Genomic DNA, 7,336 nt, shown 5'->3' with positions numbered 1-7,336 from the left:
GTTAGATTGTAATCTTGAGAATAATCTTGAGAAACAGGGAGTTACCCCCTTGTGATTATTACTGGTATTTTCGGAATTTTCTAATGATGCCCTCCCTACCCCCTTTGGATTACTGGGTTGTGGTTTCTTCCCTTAAATATTCCTTCTACCAGCTACTCGAAGTCAAACTCCTCCCCTGCGTGGGTTATGAGTCTTGGCCCCAGCACCGGTACCTGTCAATAAACCTCACGTGATTGCAGCAAGGACAGTCTCTCATGAGTTACTGGGCGGGGGGTGGGTGGGTTGTGTTATCCTGAGACTTGAGTGAGAGTCTCCCCACACTGGGGGTCTTTCATCATGAATAGCTAAAATCCTCCCCAACACTAATGGGCACCCAAAGGCAGGAGGGTGGAGTGGGGGTGGGGGCATCCATCCATCCATCCATGACACAGCCTTGGGATTGGCCATGGAAGGAGTTGGGGTCTGAGGGAGCCAGAGTCCTCTCAATGAACTATGGGCCCACCTTAATCTACTAATGCCAAGGGTCAACTGGTTGGTCTTTAAGGCTCTGGAGAGAGGGATCAATGCATTTCAAATGGGTGTTACAAGTTGCAAAGAGATGTGGGATCCTCTGAGGGCGGGATGGGTAAACATGAGCAACAGCGTCAGTGTGTACCCTGCACAGAATACAAGGTAGTGTGCAAGTCTGTCAAAGTTCTGTTCTTTCTCTCTCTCTCTCTCTCTCTTGGGTGTTGTAAACACTGAATGTACTCAACTGAATAGGTCTGAGGTGGCCTGTTTGCTCTGGGAGCTTTTCTCCTTTGGGAATATAAGCAGTGGGTTTTGTTCTTTTAAGTATTAATTTATTCACTTATTTATTTAATGCATGTATGTGCCCGTGTGTGAGTTTACGTGTACCATGGAGGTCAGATGTTAGCATTCCCTAGAACTGGAATAACAGGAGGTTGTGAGCCTCTTGGTAGGGATGCTGAAAATCAAACCCTGATCCTCTGCAAGAACAGCAAGTGCTCCTAACTACCAACCCACCCTCTATCTAGCCCCTATGAGCCTCTCTCTCTCTCTCTCTCTCTCTCTCTCTCTCTCTCTCTCTCTCTTTTTGTAGGACAGAAATAGGTTTTCCTTTTTAGAGGAAAAACAAAAGGCAGTCACAACAGTGCATTCCCTTGGCAAGTTCTAGAACAAATACATTTAGATACAGCTGCTCTTGTGGAGCCTTTTGATGTCTCAGAAATGCTGCTTTGGATATGTTATTATGTAAATCTGCATTCTGTATTCTTGCTGGGGGAGTGTTGGTGTTTGGAAGCCAGGTAGCAAACTCAAGGTTTAGTTCCTTCAAGGCTGGCCCAGAGCATCACGGGTAACCTATGAGGTACAATAATAACACCCCTAAACCTCTTTGACCCTAGATTTAATGAGTACTCAGCCCAATGCCTGACAAAGGACCAAGTCACATCACAGCTGAAAATAAGTAGATGCGAGAAGGTTGCCTAATGTACAAGGTGTGCAGAGTCCGTCTTTAAAAAAAAAAAAAAGTATAGGGATTGGGACACTTAAGGCTTAAGGCTTAAGGACAAGACCAAAGTGTTTACACATAGGAACTCATGATCATTGGCGACAACATTGGCTTGTGCGACTTCGCACGTGAGTAAATCAGGGTTCCCACTCATGTTTCTGCCATGACTGTCACTACTTTATTTTTCCATTCGTGGTCATCAAACATTTCCTGAATAAATACAGCAGCATTATATTAATCCTTTTGGCATGTAGGGGACATATCCAAGGTGCTTGGAACATGGATAGTACTGAATTCTGTCTTCTTTATGTGTGTTCCCATCATACAAACCTTTTCACTTACAAAGCATGTCCTGGCTTCTCTGTGGCATATTTTGATTTCCGGCACCACTAGGCTTGTGCTTTGGGGGAGCATTAACACCAAGGCTCTCCGAACATAAACAGTGTGAGACTGGTGCACACTGTGCAGATGTGTGTCCTAGACAAAAAGATGACTCACACTCTGTGGAGTAGAGCAGGGTGCCTGAGACGTTTCTGTACTCTTCCAAACAGCAGGCGGTTTCCAACCTATGAATTGCTTATTTCTTAATTTTTCACTGATGTTTTTAGATCATGGCTGATCATGAGTGACCGAGATTATGAAAAGCTAAACTGTGGATGAGAAAAGCTAAATGTGTATTATGTTTACTACATCTAGGCAATGGTTCGATCTTTATTCTTTTAAATTAAATTTTTATGCAGCTATGTGCAAGTGAGGGTGAGAGGCATTTAACTGAAGGTATCCTTTAAGGAATGAGATGGCTAGAAGTGGCGTTATCTCCAGGATGTGGCTCCCAAGGTCGTTCTGGGCATTGGTATTGATGTCCAGGTTTGGGGAAAAACAAAAAGACAGACTGCATAGTGCACACTAGAGTCTCCCCATTGCCTTCCTCCTCAACCTCTACCACACGGCTTTAACCAGGAATGTAGTTTCTCACTATGTGTGCCAGGGCTTTCCTACATAGAGAAACTCTCCAGTAGGAAAAGATAGCTTGAATGATGGGCGGGTAGGTCGGCCCTCATGTTTGGATTCCCTTGGGTGCAAGGAAGCAGAGACAACGCTCATATGGGCATCCATTGTGCAGCATTTCAGCTGATAATATGGAAAATAAACCACGTAGGGGAGGGCGAGAGGTGCAAGAGCTGTGCAGAGAGGTGCAAGAGCTGTGCAGATAATGTCTGCACCCCCACCCCCAATTTCCATCTGGCCAGTATTGCCTACAGTACCAGTGAGGGAGTGAAGGATGCAGTGAAGATTCTCCTTCCTGAAGGATGCAAGAGAGCTCAGATGAGAGACAGGGAGGGAGAAAGAGAGGGGAGAGGAAGAGGGAGGGACAAGAGAGAGGGGGGAGGAAGAGGGGGAGAGAGGGAGGGAGAGAGAAAGAGAAAGAGAGAGGTAGGGATAAGATAGAGAGGGGGAAGGAGGGGAAGAGAGAGGGAGAGACAAGAGAGAGAGGGGGAAGGAGAGGGAGGGAGGGAGAGAGAGAGAGAGAGAGAGAGAGAGAGAGAGAGAGACAGATATATATTTCCTAGGTGTTCAGCCAATCACTAACACACCATTGACACTATTGATGTCCCCTGGATCATATGGTTTACTTAGTATAAAAAACATTGTCAAAATAGGAGGATTATGCAATAATCTAAAATTAAATTAAATCACTTAAATTCCAATTTAAAAAGCAATAATGGCTTTAAATTTGCTTCTGAGGCTTTTTGAACCCTTGAGTTTCCATATGTTGTAGAATAGAATCACGCGAAGATAAAAATATTTTGTCTTTGACTCTGAGTCTATTTTTATATGGCATGTTTTAAGAAAGAACAAAGAGAAATGGAATATACTAGGAAAGACTAGCTGGTTACCTAACAGATAATTAGGTAGACAAAAGTTGGTGAGGGAAGTTAGCTGCTGCTAAGAATATATTAAATGGTAGGTGTGGGAAACCCTATGTTCAGAGAAAGCAGAGGTTCAGGCAGTGTTGAGAGCCTAGCTCATCCATTGCATGGTGGACCCAATTCAGCAAGGACTTACTGAGACTTCTTGTAAATGTGACTCTGTCTTACACCCAGGCTTACCATTCAGGCATTGGAGGAGGACACTCCCCAACCAGAAGGCTGCAATTCAGGCAGACTGAGGATGCCATGAGTACTGGGGTAAATCCTGGTTTATTATTGAGGTTCCATCAAAGAGATGATTCCTTTATTGGGAAGTTGGTGACAGATGTAGAGACCGGCACTCTCCAGCACAACAGTTGCCAAGTCCACATTGCCGTCTTCATTTGCTTTTCTAAAAAGGGGATATAATAATAACCTCCCTGCTCACATCACAGGACTATTATAGGGATCAAATAAATTCAAGGGATGAGAAGAATGCTATTCAGGGTTAAAGGACTATTATTAAGACCAGTTTAATAACATAAAAGTCTGGCAGGGTCAAGGAGGAACTGAACATTGGGCAGAGATGTCCGGAGGACATAGCAAGATCTTTTATCCGGAGTGAAGTATATGTAAGAGTGTAATCAGTTTTAGCACAAGATCCTTCAGAACAATGGAACATATTGAAAGAGAAATTTTCTTTGCCTTGCAAGTAAAATTTGCAGCAGAGAAAATGAACGTGACGTTACAGACAAGAGTGGGCATCAAGATACAAACAGGGAGTGTGCAGACCACAACAAAGGCTCGCACTGCATACTCTACAGGGACTTGATGACGAGCCAGAGTGTGAATGGCCATGGCACAAGCTCAACACCAGAAAAGACTTTCGCCCTTTTGTGGGTCGTTCAACTCTGACCTTTGGGGAGAGCTTTAAAGTTGTGTCTACATGGCCTATTCTCCAGGGACTGCTTGGCCATGAAGGAAGTCTTGTTTTCAGAAACAAGAATGTGCCCTTGGCAGCTTTCACAGTTCCCATTACTTTCGATTTCCTGAAAATGATCCTCCCGTGGGGAAGGAGCCTGTTTGAAGGAGGAGTTGGGCTTCATCTGGGTTTCCTGGGGACTTTGGAACTCGTTGGGATAAAATGGCGTGTATTATGAGCCAACCTGTCTCTTAGCAAAGTGAGAAGAGTTAATGCAAGACAGTATAAGTTATAGCTGGCCTATTTTCAGGCCATGAATTTCTCACTAATACACCTCAAATGTTGGGATTCATTGAAAGCCCTTCTAGAGCCTTCAGTTAGAAAGAAGTCTGTATTTTAGGTTGTTTGCTCCTAATTTTTGATTTCCTGAGAAGTGCCAGAGGGAGGGAACTGACATTGGGAAGATGACATCATAGGGAACCCTGGTGTTCATACTCAGGCAAAAACATGGATTAGGACAAAAGTCTGACTTGAAAAGACCTTCACAAACGCTGAGGAAACCTAGTACAGGCTCACAGTAGCTGGACAAGCAAGATCGAAGAGATGTCCAGGAATGATCAGGGCCGTGTTGTTATACTATCTGTCTCTGTTTCTTCCACACTGCTTTCAGTGTGGGGAGAGACCTTCCGATTAGGGGAAAATAGGGAAGTGAGAACTGCCATTTCCTTTGGAACGCACATTGGATCTAGTCCAGGATATCCATTTCAAGAACGCTCCTCCAGCCCCAGCTGTAGGCTGTAATTCCTGGCACAGTCAAAAGCCAAGGTGGAGTCTAGAGTATCAGGTTACATCAGGATTTGGCCAATCCCTGTAGATTAAGATTAAAGGCTGTACTCATTATCTGAGGAGGAGCTGGCCCTCATGGAAATAGGACCCAGGTCTACACTGGGAAGTTCAGGCTACAGTTTACCACCTGTGATCAAATAAGCACCTCCGCCATGGACCTGGGTGCCAGGCCCACCCATCTGCTGGCCAAGGTGGCAAACTGATTGAAAGACACCAGCGGCAAGCTTGCTCACAGAAAACACTAGACAGCTTGCCCCAAATCTCTTGGTGAACTGCGTTTAACATCACATTGAGAAATCATTTAGTATGGCATGAACCCTCATGCTTGCCCAGCAAGCATTTTTACCCACTGAGCTGTCTCCCCAACTCCGTTCAACAGCACTCATTAAGGCAGACAAAGCCCTTTCTGAAGGAGTCATATGGAAATTATGAACAAATAACAAGCTTTTGGCATTCAAACAGGTTAATGCATATGTGGTCTCACATATATGAGCCAGGCGGTGGTGGCACACGCCTTTAGTCCTAGCACTTGGGAATCAGAGGCAGGCACATCTCGGTGAGTTCGAGGCCAGCCTGGTTTACAGAGTGAGTTCCAGGACAGCCAGGGTGACACAAAGAAACACTGTCTCAAAAAGCCAACACACACACACACACACACACACACACACACACACACACACACACACACCCTGTATATATTTGTTCAGCAGACTTCAGGGGATAGTGAGACTGAAACGAAAATATCTTTCTAGTTTTCTTTATAGCTCTTTCGGGTGCAGTTCTATATTAAACATTAGGCAATCACATGCATGGATAAAATTAGATGACTTTGTAGCATTTGATTCAGTTCAGTTCTTGGCTAAGGACACAAGAGAACGCCTGAGAAAAACAATCACATTGATTGACCTCAAAGTCAAACGCAAAATATATATGAATACAAAGTACAACATCTGTCTTTTAAAGTGAATGTTGACCACTATTTTGAGAATACCCAATTGAAGATCTAAGGTCTCCTACGCCTGAAACAATTTCAAGTAGTTTTATTTCCCAGCTGAGAACACCCAGGGAGTGAGCAGCTCAACCGGGCAGCTGGACAAGACAAGCAGTTTCACCAGCATCCTCTTGGGGCCTGCTGTTTTCCTGAGAGGCGGGTCTGTTTTCTATTAGTGACCAAGGCTGAGGACTAACTTAAATGGCATGTGTCTTAACACCACCATGGAAGAGGGGGCACAAAGATGTGAACGCCCTCTGGAAACGACGTGGCTGTGGCACAGATGCACTCACAGCAACTATCATCTGCATAGGACCTGCATGCGTTCAAACTCATTAAAAATTCCAACACAGAGTGGGATGGGCTCCGGAGGCCCTGTTCCTAGCTGAGGAGCTGTTGAAACCTGCTGTCTGCTGATGAGGGAGGGGTCCCTCTTGGTTTGGTAGGGTGGTCACTGACAGATTGCCCATGGCTTTGGGGATGATCTTACACCTTGTGCATATAGGCAGCACTAAGTGTGCTCAGTGGGTTATTAAAAAAAAAAAAGGCTTGAAGAGAGAGATGTTCTTAGAGATGGGTTGGGAGGGAAGATATGATTAGGACACACACACACACACGCTTTCTCTCTCACCCGCGTATTTGTTTGTTTTTTTGAGACAGGGTTTCTCTGTGTAACAGTCCTGCTTGTCTACAAAGAACTTGCTTTGTTGACCAGGCTAGCTTCGAGCTCAGAGCTCCACCAGCCTTTGCCTCCCTAGTGTTGTGAGTAAAGGCACGTGCCACTACTGCCTGGTTGTGTGTGTGTGTGTGTGTGTGTGTGTGTGTGTGTGTGTGTTTAAAGACTGGAAAACATTAGAAAGGAAATAATGGAAATATCTTTGTGTGAAATACTAAAGAAACTGAAGCTATAGATGTTTAAATACTTCTATTTTTTATTTACGTATATGTGTGTGTGTCTCTGTCTGAGTAAATGTCTATGTCTGTGTATACACATGTGTGTGCAGGTGCCCCCAGAGGCCAGAAGAAGGTGTCAGATCCCCTGAAGCTCGGGTTATAGATGATTGTGAGCTGTTCAATGTGGGGACTGGGAACTGAATTGTCCTCTGGAAGAGCAGCAACTGCTCTTAACCTCTGAGCCATCTCTCCAGTTTCAA

Source organism: Alexandromys fortis, unplaced genomic scaffold (genome assembly GCF_014885135.2).
Source record: "Alexandromys fortis isolate MF-2015 unplaced genomic scaffold, M_Fortis_MF-2015_v1.1 scaffold_148, whole genome shotgun sequence".
In the NCBI taxonomy this organism is placed as follows: domain Eukaryota; kingdom Metazoa; phylum Chordata; class Mammalia; order Rodentia; family Cricetidae; genus Alexandromys; species Alexandromys fortis.
This window is presented reverse-complemented; position numbering follows the sequence as displayed.